A 16,573-nucleotide genomic window follows, 5' to 3' on the forward strand; every position below is an offset into this window, starting at 1 on the left:
GCCTTAGGGATGTTATTCTGTATTGGGAGTCTCTTGTAATGCTGTAATTTTTACTGAATTAGTACTTTTCAACATGTTTTGTTTAAGTGAATATTATTCCTCAGAACCTTGCAAAAATCTTGCTGATATTTCATGTGTTTGATCAACAATGGGCTTCTCTAATTGTTGGGCTTTGTTCCCTGCCTTTTCTGTTTCCTGAGAAACGTCAGATAAACACAGGTTATCCTTAACATAGGATATTTCTATAGCTATTAATGTGGACAGCCTGAATTTCTCAGATACCTGAATTTCTGCTACAGGTTAGAAGTTCAGGGGAGGAGGAGACTGAGGAGAACCAGTTCAATGGGGTTTTGCTGCTAGAATTCCCCCTGTGGATGCTCATAGTTGAAGGAAATTAAGAGGTGCCCAGGTTAGGGTTCAGGCTGACTGAAGAAGTAAACTAGGAGATTGTAATGCAGTGTTGAGAGGGGATTGTCAAAGGAAAGTAATTGTCTGAAAGTGTGGCAGAGTCCTTTGCTGCACTTTCTGCCTGGGGTTGGGGTAGATGAAGGAATTAAGGTTTTGTGGAAGGGGAAGAGCAGAATGCAAAGATCTCTGGAAAAGTGGCTGCCACAGGACTCTCAGAACAGCTGCTGGACTTCTGCTCTGAACATGTAGTTCAGTGTTGTGAGGTCCCTGGCCTCAATCCCAGCCTAAAGCTGGGATGTGGTAGAGAAGAGAAGGCCAAAAGACTTCTCAGGAGGGGATGCCAGAGGCAACAAAGTGGCGGACATGTTAATTGCTGTATTTAATTTACTGAGTGTCTTGCACTGTGCTGTACTGAGTATGCTGCTAGAGTTTTAATAATGTGACTAAGTAGAAGGCAGAAGTATCGTGCCAATTCATCAATATGTGTGTCTTGTCTTGTTGCAGCAAGTTCTGTATTATAAATGTGGTTTCTCATCTTTTCTAGTAGAAGCTTGTCTTGGACTCTTCTCAATGGCAGTGGTGCTAAGCTTAGTTATTAAAACTTTGATGTTGAGGAGGAAAGCCTGGGGAAAAGAGACTTAAGAGGAAGAATACAAGGGTTACCAATGCATTCTCTTCCCCTGCCTTTTTCAGTTTTTCCTGTCTATATCCCTAACTTTAGTGAACTGTGAGTTTGGACCCTAGTTTAGTGGTATTATAACAGGAATTCTAGACAAGAAATCTCAAACTACAACTTCGAAAAATATGCAGAAACTGCTTTCTAATAATTATAACTCCCCAAAACATTTTTTGTCTGTAAAAGTCTGTGTTGCTAACAAAACTGATTCCAGAAATGTCTTATTACACAGTAATCAATCGATCATAAATAAAGGCGGTCTCTCATCAGTACTTTGTTTATCAGTTAACTCTAACTGTAAAGTTGTGGGTGAATTCATACCAACAGGATCTTGGATCCCTTTGTTGGCTTCAGTTTCATCAAGTATGTGTTCATTGTCTTACCCTATGGTAACTATTATATTAATGTTTATAAATTTTCCAGATCCTTGAATACATTATGGTAGCAATGTTAAGTCAGGTATAAAATGCAGAACACTAACCTTCTCAAGCTGAAAAAACAGGCTTCTGTAGCATGTTTATATTACCATTGCCATTTGTACAAGTCTCTTTAGTATATAATCTGTACATACGTAGTTTGAACTAGCAGGTAGGCTTTGACAGATGTTGCTTAAGTGGAAAAAAAAACCCCTTTAAATGGAAAAGAGTAAGAGAAGAGGGAGAAAACTGCAAGAGCACTTTTGGGAATTGTATTTTGCTGATTCACAGTATGAAAGTTCTGAATGAGAGATTTATATTTCTGGTGCACAGGAAAATATAGTTAATGTTGTCTATCAACAGAGAAGTGTTGATTTACTGACTGAAAACACATATAAACTTGAGCATGAAGCATGTGTGGTGTATGACTTACATAAAAACTAACACTGGAACTGATTGTGTGTTGTAATTGTAAAGTCTTAATACTGGTTCTTGTTTCTCTCATGTTGTTCTTCAGGCTGTAAAGAGAAGAGCGACTTTGGATTAATTTGCCTTGAAAGAATTGCATTATCTTGAAAGTAATGCGTGGCACAAATCTGTGTTAGGGTAATTTGGCTTCTGGCAATTCTACCCAAGAGTTACAGTCCCGAGCAAATGGTACTGTGTCAGGGCCCTGAGGGCACTAATTGTTCTCAAGTGTCCTGGCCAGCCTCACTTGGGACCTCCACCCACACCCACTGAGCAAGGGCTGCATCACGATGGGGCCTTCAGGCCCCTCCTGAGTTGCTCAGTGGGTGCACCTGCCCCTAGTCCTGTTTCCCAAGTGCTGTGTGGGAAGCTCGAGACAGACTTTATACCTGGCCTGTTACCTCTCTGGCCTGAGACTCTCTGGAATGTGATCTCCTGTTGGTGTGATCACCCTGCTCACCTTGGTTGCATCTGGGTGCTGTGGGACCGCACCTTGTTGTGAGTACCTTGCCCACCCTGTGCTCCCAGGTCGCTGCCCCGTAGGGAGTAGCCCCACTCCTGTTGCTCCCTGACACACTCATTGTAGGTGGCTGTTTTGAAAGATTCAGATAGGTGCCTTTCTCATAACTGTTCCACTTTATCAGGCTGCACAGTCATACCTATTGTCCTTCAAGACAAGCAGCTAGTTTTAAACTAGCTAGATTTAAAAAGTAATTTTACAAAAAGACCTGGGCACAAAGCTGACTGTGCAGCTTCACAGTTGCAGATCAACACTGTTTCTGCAGTGGTGCAAACATGCTACTGGAGTTTCCTGTGAGTCCCATAAGAAAGGTAATTAATACTTGTTTAGAATGTGCTCCTGCTGGAGAGTGATCAGCATCTCTTCAGAACTGGACAGTGCTGTAAATAGAATGTGGAGAATTCATTTGGGCTTGAGGAAGAGTAACACGGTTCAGTGTGCTGGTTTTGGTTGTGTGCTGGTTCACAGGGAGAAGAACAACATGATGTCTGTTGTGGCCATAGTGACTACAAGCAGATAGACTGATGGTAAACTTTGAAGCTGAGTGTAGCAATTTGCTTTTTAACAAACCTTTCCTTGCTGAAATCTGGTCACTGAAAATAATATAATTAAGTCCTTGTATTCAGAAATACTCTGAACAGAGGAAAGGCAAAATAAATTGGTTTTTTCTGTTGTTTTATTCTGCTCAAAATACAAGACAGAAAACACTGATTGTAGAATTAATCTTTTTTTTTTTAAGAGAATGTTCTCTATAGATGAACTGTGGTTTCTAATTCTTTAAATTACATCTCTCACAAGTTGCAGTTTACTACATCTTGAATATTGATGTATTAGTTCAGTCAGTATATAAAGAAAGCTAATTATGCAAAAGCAAGTTCTAAGGGGGGGAAAAATGTACTGATTTGCTGAAGTCTGAGTATACTGAAGTGTCCATATGGCTTCAACTCTTCCTTTGTATTCACAGTGCTGCTGAAACCATGGTCACAGTTAAATGGCTCTTTCAAAAAAAAACCTTTTATAGTAGAAGTGAAAACAGGCCAGACTGCTTTGAGTCAGGCTGCTGCCCAAGTCATGAAAGAGATTCAGGGACACAATAGCACGTTGTACATTCTGTGAGATTTTTACAAGTTTTATGAACCAAATAATAGATCCATTGGTAGTCTCTGCAGGTTCTTCCCACACCCTGAGTCCGTACATCTACAGAACAGATTCCTGCAGCAGGGGAGAAAGAATCAAGTGCTGGCAGATTTGAGTGTGTCAGAGAACTTTTTGTGAGTCATTTTGATGAAATTCTTGTGAACTAAAGATAGCTTACTGTCCCATTCCTATTCACTATAAATACTTAAGGATCTTTTCATAGAAATCTGTGCTGTAATTACTGAAGCTATATCAGGGTGAAAAGGAAAAAAAAAAAAAAAAGAGATGTCTCTCCTCCTTTCATGGAAGCCTTTTGAGCATTTCCTGTGGAAACAGTATTTAATAATTACGGAAATACATATCAGCAGATCAGCAGTGAGTTGATAAATACTACTATGGCCTGAGGTTTTGGAGTTGTATTTTATTCCATTAGTGGAAAAATTGCAAAAGTTATGACTGATTGTCTGCTCAGCATGGTCATGAGGGAAGTTTATATTTAGATTCAGACTTGAAAAAACTGTTGCTCGTTTAAGGAAGTTACAGCTACAGAAAAGAGTCTCTTGTGAAGTTCTGCTGAAGGACTCTTTTGTCTCAGCCCCACAGTGTTAATTTTTCTCCCTATTTTTACTCTTCCTTGATTTTATTAGAAAGCAAACTGTCATAGAAATTACTGTCATTCATCATAGCTGTGGTTAGTGCAACTGAAAATAAAATTTTGATGACATTCCAGTGTGTTGATCCTTATCTATAGCTTTGCAAGATGGGACAATATTTTGTGGGTTTAATTCAACTTCAGGGAACTTAGGTTATGAGATTTATTGATGCATGGTTTGTGTAGTTAATTGCACAAATTCATAATATTGTGGATGCCAATCCAATATAGGTGTGGGTGTTTGACTCTCACCATTCTATTGGCTGAAGATACTCTGGTAAGAGGGTGATCAGAAGTAAAGTTTGTATGTGTGTATGTATGTTTAGGAAAGTTTAGGGAAAAATCTGTGCCAGCATGACAAGTAGCCACAGTTTGGGAAACAGTTTTTCCTGATGACAGTGAAATTTCCTTGCAAGCAGCCTTTTGTAGACATGGAAATATACAAGAGAAATCCCCACCTCACTGGAAAACTTGCCAACTCCAGTGTATTCCTGTTCATGCTGTGTATCACACTCCTGCAGAGACTTGCCTGTTGGGAAGCGAGCTGGAACTTGTGAGCAGAAAGTTTGTTGGGTTTCTACATTGTCTGACAGCATTAGGTATCAGAGCTGGGAGGAATGCCTGACACTAAAGGCACCACATGATCAGGAAGTTCTTTCTGAGTCTGTAGGGTGGTTTGAGGACTTCTTTTCCACACTTTGCAGCAAGGGCAACAGTATCACAGAAGGTGGAATTATCCGATGGAATGTGTTTTGTTGAGGGGAAAAAGAGTATGCCCACGTGGCCGACTTGGACTTTACACATCTCTGTCATTATGGACTTGTCCCAACTCAAAGATCATCAGTGGTGTCAGTAAGGCTTCAGACAGAGATGTTTCCTTTTTTTATGTATATATTTCTCTACTTAGCAGGAACAGAAGTTTCACAAACATCATTCCACAGCAGTTGCCTCTTGCATGCAAGCTGTGTAATTCTGATTACACAGATAAGATTCTGTTAGAGCCAATCCAGTGTTAATGCATGTAGTTATCGATCTCAATGAAAACCTTCGGTTTGAGTCTTGACGGGTGGTTGCTGGTTGTGCACTGCCCTCTGCTGGAAAAGAAACACTTGACTGGATATTTTTAATCAAGCCATGGTTATTTAAATCACGTTTCATAATAATTTCTTTGCAACTCTTGTAGGAGCCTGACTCTTGGAAGTTGGTTGCTTTTTTCTCAAGTGGCACAGAATGGGGAGGAATTTTTCCACTCCTCCCTGTCGTTAAGTTATAGAAGTAGTCCTAGAGGGAACTTGAGGGTTTGTTTGGTTGGGTTTTTTTTGTCAGGGTGTCACTGAGATCATTAGAATAGATGTTCTGATTTTTCCAAAAAAAAAATAAAGCAGAAGAGATTCCCTATAATCCCAAAATAATCTGCTCTACCTCCCAAACTAGATTAGTCATATGATCTTTTAATTGATATTGTGGGAAAATTTTTCCTATATTGTGGTATTTTGCACATAGAGATTTGGTTTTGGGAGCTTTTGGTTTTATGTTGTTGGTTGGTTTGGGGGGGGAGGGTTGTTGGGGTTTTTTTGTTCTGTCCATCTGTCTTCTATTCATAACCTATATTCAATTTTCTAGTGGGATAAGTTTGGGCTGTTGCAATAAGTTGGACAAAGCATCTTGTCTTTTAGTCCTGTTCTGGTGTTAGCAAAATTTCAGGTAGTAGAATTTTTTTTTCAGCCTTGTTTCTAGGCTTGTTTCTTACAATGTCTGCCCTTTCTCTACTCAAAAAGGGCAACTATTTCTTTAAGTATGTATGATAATTATTCCTAAAAGCTTTCATCAGCCCAGGAAAAAATCAAAAAAGTACTTAAGGAGTTAAGTATGTAGTTGAAATGCAGTAGCTCTCAAGTATTTAATTCCCCTGAAATCATAGTGAGAATCTTCCTCTGTTCATTTGAAGTTAAAGAAAACTTACCCTATTTGATACAATGCTGTTACTCATCATTAGTGATGGAATATAACACCACTAGTTAGTTTCAGTATTTTCTCATGTTGAATTTTGTTTGACCAACAGGCTGGTCTCTGAAAATAAGGTTGAGTCAGCAGTCCTGTAATCTTTTGGCTGCAAAGTGATGAATAAAATGTAAGCTGTTGTTTGCAGTAAATTATGCAGGAAGTATGATTCTACAGCTCTGCCAGACAATGCATTTTCAGTCTACTGTCCTAGTTCATGCTCCCCTAGAAGAGAAATCCCAAGTTAGCCTATTCCTGTTTGGAGCTTTTTGCTCTTTCCCAGCCCCCAGTTCCTGATTAGCTCTAAGATCTGGGTTTTTCTGTGGTTGGTGGGGATTGTGGGTTTTTTGGTTGGTTGAGGTTTTTGGTTTTTGTGGGTCAGGGGCAAGGGGAGTTAAGAGTAGTGTGAAGAGGAATTTTTTTTCTTTGTGAATGATAATCCTTAAATGAATTGAGCCAAGTGGATAGTGGCTTTCTAATTATTCTGGCCTTCATTGCAAAGTCTTTTAGCAGTGCATTCCCCTCTCCTGATGCTGAAATGGAGTTTAGGGTATTTTGCTTATGGGAGCATCTTCTGTAATGCTGAGGATGCTTTGGTAAGTATAAAATGCAGATACCTCTTAGAGGAGCAAGCATTCTATCTTTGCATGTTAATGGTTAATCTTACATGTTATCCTACCATGAATTTGACTCAGTTAATGTCTGTATTCTGCTTCTTCTGTTATTACTCATTAACTCTCAAATGATGTCTGGTCTGGAGTCCTCAAATGCCACTACATGCACTGAGCTTTGAGTTGAAAAATATAAAATTTCTTTGCTCTAATTTCCTTGGAACCAATAGTAATACTAGTGGCAGCTCCTTAATTGACCTTTCTAATACCTTTGTTAGAGGATCAGTAACTACTGTCAGTCTTATTTACAGATGAGAAACATAAGGTGGAAAGGTCTGAATCTGAAACAGGGGATAGAAGTCTTGGGGTGCAAAAATCAGGTCTTACTTTATCTCTGGCGATCTTCTGAAACTTGCATTTAAATGAATTACCTGTTTTCTCCAAAATATTAATCACAGTGGTTCTCAAATGCTGAGTTATCACAGAATCGCAGAATGGTTTGGGTTGGCAGGGACCTCAAAAGATATCTAGTTACAATCCCCTGCCTTGTGCAGGGGCACCTTTCATTAGACCAGGTTTCTCAGGGCCCCATCCAACCTGGCCTTTTGATAATACACCCAAGTCAAAATGTCCATGTCAGTGAAAGCAAATATACCTATATTTGCACATGGTGATGTGCACTTACTTTTCAAAGAAAGGAAAAAAAGGGGGGGACTGTTTCTTTTAGTTTTAATAGTTTTGAAGATTGGACTAATAGCAAAAGCTGTCAGGGACATGAAAATGTTTATATTTAACTCCATGCAACACCTTACTGTTGATCTTTCACTGTCTATAAGCACATGAGCCACAAGGGGGAGTATGTAATGTGTGGAGAGCAGATGATGATGATGATTTTTACTATTAAGCATTTTGGGTACTCTTACTGATAAAGCCTAGGGAAGTAAAGCTCCTGATCTCTCAGAGCTGTGTTTACAGGTAATAATTAGAATAAGACTGGTGCATTGTGTGTCTTTCTTGCCTCTTTTTGGAGACATGCTGACATACAGTTTAGCCTGTGGAGAGGACAGCAGAAGGAGCATTTGGACATTTCATTTGGGATGTCGTCTACTGATATGTGCTGTCAAAGGAGCAGGTTGGCCTGACATTTTTGTGTGTCAGAGAGTTATAGAAAATAAGCATTTACACAAATAATGGAGTATAATGTTGTGTTGGCTGTCTAGAATACCTAGAGGTCATTTGCCTCCGTGTCCTCAAATCCTTTTATTAGTAAAATGTTGAAAGGGTGGTAAAGACTTTTGAAAAGCCAAGCTCTGACAGAGACCAAGTGACTTGTAAATTTTCTTTTTGAGTGCTACACATCCAAGATACACATCCTTTGTATTAAAGGAAAGTATTTTAGTGTATTCAGTTTTAGATAATTAGCCGATATTTTAAAGGCATCCACTTACCCTGGTGATGTAACTTTTTTTTTTAATCTTTCCATTATATTTAGAACTGGTTTAAATCTCACACAAACAAGCACTTTATTTTGACTGGACTGGGGAGACTTTCAAAAACAGAAGTCTAAAGTTAACAAATGTCTTAATGCCTTATTTTTATGCACAAGACAGCTCTGATACTCTGACCAGCAAAGCTAGTTAGACTAATGACAGCTAAGTTAGCATGAAAGAGAAGAAGGTATTAGCCATAAACTGTGAACTAATTCTGAAAGAAAAGGAAATTCCTGCCTTTTCATAATTTCTCCCCCCCCCCCCCCCCCAATTCAGGGAACAAATTGAAGGAAAAATAGGTGACCCATTACAAAATCATTTCATGTTTGTACATAGGTTGGCAGACGGTTGGTGGAGCTCAAGAATATGTATGTTAGTTTTCAGTAGGATTGATAAAACCTGCTAGTGGATTCATAATAGGAAGGGGTCTAATAAGAAAGCCAGACCTGCTGCCAGATGACTTTGAAAAAATTTGATCTTTTATAACTAAAACATGTACATCTCCAAGGTATTTGGTTGTCTTAAAGTGCAAATTAGGACCTAGTAGGAAGCTCATAAGCAGGTTGGGCATTTATTTCTTGTACCTGCCAACCTGAGTTTTTATATGAGGCAGATTTTCAAAGAGATTTATTCAAGCAGCAGTGTAAACTAAATAGATGCAAATTCTGTTTTCTCACTATTCCTGTACAACTGCAGCACATTTCTGAGACTGCCTCACGGAACCATGATAGAAAGGAGGAAGAAATTACGTTGACCTCTCCCATGCCACACCTCACAATGCAAACAAGGCTAATTACAGCTGCAGCTCTGTCTGTTGATTTATGATCAGAGGCTGCACCAACAACAGCACGCAGGAAGTGAGGTTATCCAAGAGAACGTGAAAGAGTCAGTTCTGTTAAAAATTGAGACAGGAATAGTAGGACATGAGCTGGGACATGGGACTTTATGTGCCTGTAGACATTTGAGTTAGGAACAGGTAAAAGTAAGCTTTCTGACAGTGTTGTCCTCCCCTCTCTTCCACTTACTGTACACTTTAACAAGTGTTCAGATGTAAAGTTGGGTGCTACCTGTATTTGGATGCATCACCCCCCAGAGCTTTGTTAGAGGCAATATGCCACACCTGAAGGACATACTGCTAAAACTAACTGGAAGTGGGCATTGTGAAGGTGTTGTTTGCATGGGTGAATTATTTATCAGTTTTCCCCTGTTTCCTGACTTTTTCTTACATTAAAAAGAATAAGTAACTAGTTAAAGCAAAAACTCTTATGTATTAAATGAAAAATGTTTCAACTGGAGATTTAAGTTCTTGGATTTTCCTTGGGTTTTTTCTTTCAGATTTTATTCCTGTTGTACTTTACTCCAACCCCAGAGTTGCCATTTTGTAGCCATAGGCCCTCAGACCATAGCTGGATCGTGCCCTGTGTAATGGGGACATGTCGGTGTTCATGTGACATCACTCGTTCAGCAGCAGTGCTTGGGGCCTGCTCTGGGCTGTATCTAATCAGATTTGTGCTCTTGACCCTTGTACAGTACACCGTGCCTCCTTTCATTTACAGCTGGCTTCCTGCCTGGATTGTTTACTTCCAGTTAGCACAGTGAAATCTAAAGCATTACATGTATTTTACTGAATATTGTTAGGCTGATTTGAATGCTTAAATGAATAGAGCAGTGCAAAGCAAAGAAGGAAGCCAACAATTCCCTCATCTAATTTAGTCTGAAATTGCTTCTCTTTCTCTAATACGAAGTCACAAATCATAATAATTTTGTGTGTGAATTCTAAGCACTTCCATGGGCCTGACTGGTGTTTGGTTCAAAATAATGGCTTGTAGCTCTGGAGACTGTTATGATAACTTCAGACTGCTTGGGAGTTTTCAAGCATTTATATTTTTATGGAGTGTGGTTGCTTTACTTGAGCCACTTAAAACCTTGAAGCTGCATAATTTTTTTTTCTTCCTTTTTTTTTTTTTTTTTTTTGTGATGAGAGGAAAGAAATTGACCTCTACTAAAGAAATGATCCCTACGTTTTTTCTTGTTTGACCTGTACAATTAAAGCAGCCTAAGAAGATCCCCCCTGAGCAGGTTCACACTGTCCTGCACGAGCACCTCAAACTCCTGCATATGCAATGTGCTCTGAGTGAGCTGGACACAGTTTAGGTGTGTCAAGGGAACACTGGGTAAGTGTAATTTAAACTAGACCATGCAAAAATCCTAAATAACTTTAGAGGCTTTGTAATAATAGGTGCGGTTAGCAGAGGCTCCTTAATTTCTCTTCCTAATGGGCTATTAGGAACTCAACACAGAACATATGTTCAAGTGAACTCAGGTGGCCATGGATTCTATGAACTTAAGAATCTTTTCTTATTAAGCTTAGTTATCAGATTTATCAAAAATAATCCAGCCAGCCATCCATAGAAACAGATGAAGGGATTGTAAGATATTTTAAGACTCTAGGAAGAACTTTTGAAAACAAAGAAATAAAGCTGATGGCTGACCTTTTGGTGCTGGAGAGCATATGAAATACGTCAATAGGTGTCTTAGCAAAAGGATTGTATTTGATGTTTCTAAGGTAAAAGAAACGGGTTTATTTCTCTTGTGAGGAGTCCAAGAACCCAAAGTACCAGCAAAAAAATTGAAGGCCAGGAGAGTGAAAACGTGACGAAGCTATCCTTTGTTTCTCTGAGGCAGTATTTAAGAATGTAAATCTTACCTATGTATGAAGCATAATTTGGAGCAGCCTGAAGGTTGTCCTCAGTTATGCTGGCTGAAAACAGCTCCATGATAGCCATCAGTGCAGGAAATGCCATAGTACCACCCAGAGGTTTCTCACATACTCTTTGACATTCCTTCCAGTAATGTTAATTTTCATAGTGCTGTATCACAGTGTCTTGCAAAGGTTGTCATTCAGCTATCTAGGCAGAAGTCATACTAACCTTTAATAAAAAGAAAAATCCCATTAATTTAATGTAAAAAAAAAAATTTAATTTACCATTTAAATAAAGTATCTTTTTTCCTGTCAGTTATACTGTTGATAAAAAGCATCAGCAGCTGATGTATGAAATTGTACAGTATTCATTTTTAAGGTTCATAATTTCTGGCATTCTCTCAACATACATAATTTTTGATTCTTCATTACAGACAGGAAATAAGGAACTGGCAGTTACCATTTGTATTAGACCTGCCAGTCCAATCCTTCTTTTCTTGAAAAACCGGGGCTTTTATTCTTGATGATGGATGAGAACCTCTGTTTAAATTTCAGTGTAGGTTTACACATTGATAAGTCATAGTATTCCTGTCCTTTTTTTTTCCCCAACCCCATAAAGAACTCCTTTATGGAACTTCTAATTACTTTCAGAGCAGAAGTGGTCCACCTTATTTTGCACTGCTAAATCAGTTGTTTCTGCTGCCAAAATAGCTAAGTCATCCTAACAGCCCTTCTTGTCACTTAGTGTACTTTGAGTTGCTTGTCTTGATAGCTTCTGTTCATGGTATTGCATGTGAAACCTTAGAGTGTGATACTGTCTTGCCAGCATTATAAAGCAAAAACACCTTGGCTGATGCAAGGTATCATCCCTCCTCCCTGCCCCTCCAGTTTTAAAATTGGATTAGGGTGTTATTATGAGAACTTTTGATTAATAGTCTTTAAAAATAGAGTCCTTGATGAGATGTCCTGCCACAATGCCAGAAAATTTCAGTCAAGAAACAAGAATCACAGTTGAGGCTTTTGGGTTTGAAGTCTTGCAGGGTATCTTTTAATCTTCTCTTCTCTGGCTACCTGCTGAAGTAATCCTATAGAGCTCCTCAAAGTGGATAAAGAACTCAAAGTAAATTAAAATACGCTGCAGCACAGTGCAAAGAGAAAAGGAGGGTACTTTCACATTCCTATTATATTATCTACTCATTCATTGTTTGAGTTTGTCATAAAGTAGTCTACAGCAGGACTTCATCTTCAAAGTTGGTATTTTCAGCTTCTTCTCTGGCCAACCTTACATCCTTTTTTTTGCCAGGTTTATTACTTTAAAGTCCATTTAATGTTCTGTTCTTTTATTTCTACCCTGTTTTCCTTTTCTCCAAGGAGTCTCTGGCACAGCATCTCCTACACATGGCCAAGTAGTCTGGCTGTCTTTATGAACATTCTGGGTTTGGTGCTTAACTTGGTGGTAGGTACCTGCAAACCTTAGGTGGTCAGATAGGTAAGGGAACTTTGCACATCACACTTCCATTTCCTTGTTATCAACACTGAGGTTTCCTCTTCTTTTCAGATTGGCACTCCATCCCATTTTCCTTGAAAGGCAGTGCACATTTTATGTCTTTTCTTAGTGCTGCCGCTTGGTTTGTGCACCAATTCCTGTTGCTGAATGCAGGCACTGAGGGCACTTCCCATTGTTCAGTCAGTGTGGGAAGGAAGTACTCTGTTATTAGGTGAGAGGTACCTTGCAAGTAATACCTGAGGACATCAATAAGCATTTAATATATGTGTCCTACTAATTATGTAATATATTTGTTGCTGATGAAAAAGACAAGTAACTATTTATTTTAACTGCTCCTTGGCATTAGTTTATTCCTAATCCAAGATATAAAATATCTGTGACTTCTATATTTTTTAGGTACCACCCAAGTAATGATTGATTGATCTCTTCAAAGTTCGTCATTCTTAAGTGTTACAGGCTTTCTTGTACTGCTCAATCCAGTCCATCTGGTTTTCTTTCACCAGATCTGTTAACTAGGCTGCTATGGAGGCAATGTCTTGTCTCTTACAGTTATTATAATTACCCAAGTTGTTTGCCTTTTTTTGCCCTGGTTCTTGAGAGGGCCTTGAGGTACGTCAGACAGATTCTTTGCTGAGGAGCAGTTTGCTGACTGGTCAGTAAGCTATGGACTGTGCTGTCCAAGAGAATGGAATCACAGGCATAAATAAAACTGCTTTTTATTTTGTTGTAGTGCTTACTTTTACTTTGCCAAATCATACATGTTCATTAATTCAGTTCTTTCTTTCTCAAGCAATTTGCACAATCCCATGGTACTATCACCATGATAAAGCTGTCCACTGAGAGTTTTAAATACTGAAGGTACCTGGGTTGCAACACTGACAATGTTTACAGGGTTGGTTTCTTGCTATTTTTTCCAAGGACTGTCTGCCAGAAGCTTCCTAATTAAAAATAAACATATTTATCATTTTCCTTGGTTACCAAAGCTCAATTCCTAGTTGTCAAACAGCAATCAACTCCTTTTCCTTTTTTTTTTTTTTTTCTTTTATGTGTGTATAATTGATGAGGCAGGCATAGATGTTGCATGATTGAACTGGAGCAACTGATTAAGCCTTTATCAGCACAGGGAGACAGGTATTGTAACTCATCAAGAAGAGAAGTTTGCCTTGTGCTGGTGGCTTAAACACATCTCTGAGCCGGGGGATACCAAGACAGAGGAGCTAGGATTTCACTGGTGAGTGAAAGAGATCACATGAGGATTCTGGCACTCTCTATATGACATGCTGGAAGCCAGCGTGCCAGCAGTCACTGAATTGATGGTATCAGCTTCAGCTGTGGAAAGTGTCCCGGGCTGATATGTGAGTAGGGGGGTGTAGCAGCTCTGGTAGGCAGTGGTGATACTGAAGAGCTTGCTGAACCTCAGAGCACTGCTAGTAGTGACTGTTCGTCTTCAGTCGTGAGGAACCACAAACAGCAGAACTGAAAATGCCGAAGGATTATAATGTTTTTCAAATGCTGATAGCAGCACTTTGCTGCTTTTATCATCGTAAGTCTATTATCAGAGTCAAGGTAGGTGCTCTTTTTCAACTACAGTGTGCTAGTCAGTAATGCTTTCAGCTTTTTTTCAGAAGTGTTTGTTTTTATACTATGGTACAGAGTGTTTCTCTTCTAAAGAACACCTTTAGAATTCACTATTATCTCAGAGAGAAATTTAAACAACTTGCAGTTTTATGAGCCTGAGGCTGGCTGTCTTTATATTTAGGGACTAAGTAAAAATGCTTAAATGCTTAAAAAGGTTTGGGACTTGCTGAGGAGACTTTTAGAAAATTTTCAAGTTTTCAGAATTTAACTGATAGACCATTTTTTTGGTTCCCTAACTTTTTCCACCTATTTAAGGAAAACACAGGCAATTGTGCTCAGGAGCACAAGTGTTTTTTAAATGCTTCAGACAATTTTGGATTTGTTCTTATATTTTAGATTTTTTTTTTTTAATTGCAAGATACACAAAATCATATACTCCTAGAATGGTTTGGGTTGGAAGGAATCTTTAAAGGTCATCTAGTCCAACCCTCCTGCCATGGGCATGGACATAATTTACTTTATGCAAAAATGCTCTATATGCACTATAAGCAGAGGAAAAGCCTTCATAGTCATTTTGAGTCACACTTACAGAAGTGTCTAAGTGACTGGGGAATTGTAGTCATGTGGGGCATGTAACTGCTTTTGAGGATCTGTGAGTTACACTTCAGCTTTTAAATCTTTTTACTTAAGATTTACATGTGAATTGTTCTTTGATTAACACTGTGGAGAACTTGCAATGAGGAAGGATGTGGTTGCTGTTGTCTTGCCTTTTGGCTTTCAAACTTTGATAGAGGCAGTTAAAAGTTGGGAACAGCTTCCCCTTTCTCTCACCTTCAGTGATTTAGCCCTATAACTGTCTGTTTCTGAAAGTGGGGTATGGGGCTCAGTCTTTTGGACACACTGGAAAAGGGATTCTGATCAGATTGACTTCTTCTGACCGGGACAGGTGTCAGCAATTATCATCACAATAGAGTGCAAAAGATGCTCAATTGTGCTGTAATTAATTTTTGTTCTTGTTTTAAAGCTTAGTTCTTCAGTTCTAGAACTTTTAAAATGCCATTGGGGTTTATTGTTGGCTGTCAGAACAGTTAGAAAACTTGTTCTTGACCATGCATATACCCTTTGTTTAAATTGGCATGAATTTCTAATACCAAAATAACGGTGGTGTTGTCATGGCAACTTTCTATTTAGTCTAATCCATATAGTCTCTAGAGAAACTGAAACATTAATAGTGTTTGCTGTATGGAGGGTAAAAAATAAAACCTTTTATGTAGAAACAAATTACAGTTGGGATCTTTCAAAAATAAGGCTCTATTTAAAGAGATTTGCAGCATTTAAAATAGATTTGAATGCATGTGTTCCAGTATGCAGATTTAGCATTAGTTAAATCTGATGAACTGCTATTTTAAGAAGTTTGGATGGTTGGGATCTGGGGTGCATTTGCTGAAGAGAAAATGGCTGTAGGTATAGAAACAGCTGGTGGTCAAATCAAGTAAGGTCTGAACCTTGGGGCCCAATGGTATGGATTCTGTGAAATGCCAAAGGGCCTAGGATAATATGAACAATAAGATGGTATGAAATGAAGTCATCAGGTTTCTAATTATTATTATTATTATTATTATTATTATTATTATTAAATTTAAAAAAAAAAAACTTCAAGCAAAATCAGTTTGTGTAATTAGATGAAGTTGATTCTTGGTTTTAATAGTAATTACAAGTGTAATGAAATACCAAATTGATCCATAAATAAGCATGCTGAAGTTCTCAACTACTCCTGAGAGATTCAGGTTTTTTCTGCATTGAGATATATTCGTTGTGTTATCCAGTTTAGTTGAAAACAGTATGTCGCCAAGCTCAGAGATGCCTTGTTGTGTCCCACCAAACCTCAGAAAGCAGTACAGCACTTGAGCACTCACATTCTGCTGCACTTAATTTTAATGTGTGAAATTAGGATCTCAACAACAGATGTTTGGTTTATTTTCCCATGTATTAATAGAAAATATAATGATCAGTGCAGAACATCTGAGCTTGGATCAACTCTTCAGTCATGATGTGTCAGTGCTTTTCATGATGTCAATTGGTTTTTGTAGCTGTTTACTGTTAAGGTCAGCTTTTACATTGAAGGAAATAGAGAAACTTCAAGGCAAGGGGGCTCCTGTTTGTGCTTAAAAAAGAAGAAAGTGAAGAGAAAATACTAAATAGTGACTTGTGCCACTTCCAAGCCAAAATATTTTTCTTTAAATTTGCATTTTTTTGGGAAGAGACAAAGTAAGTTAAGACTAAATCAGTGATAAATGGTGACTTAAAAAATGCAGAGGTCTAAATTAATGAAATCAACTTTGCCACAAGACAGGGGTTTTTTTAGTACTAATCAGTATGGTTGTCATGATCAGAAGGGAAAGGGCCTT

General features: G+C 38.5%; 1 protein-coding gene across 9 annotated transcripts in view; it reads left to right on the forward strand.

The window, feature by feature from the left end:
* BCAR3 (BCAR3 adaptor protein, NSP family member) overlaps positions 1–16,573 on the forward strand; it is a 96,684-nt gene that overhangs the window by 60,775 nt on the left and 19,336 nt on the right. The gene's annotated exons all lie outside the window — the stretch shown is intronic.

Source organism: Aphelocoma coerulescens, chromosome 8 (genome assembly GCF_041296385.1).
Source record: "Aphelocoma coerulescens isolate FSJ_1873_10779 chromosome 8, UR_Acoe_1.0, whole genome shotgun sequence".
In the NCBI taxonomy this organism is placed as follows: Eukaryota; Metazoa; Chordata; class Aves; order Passeriformes; family Corvidae; genus Aphelocoma; species Aphelocoma coerulescens.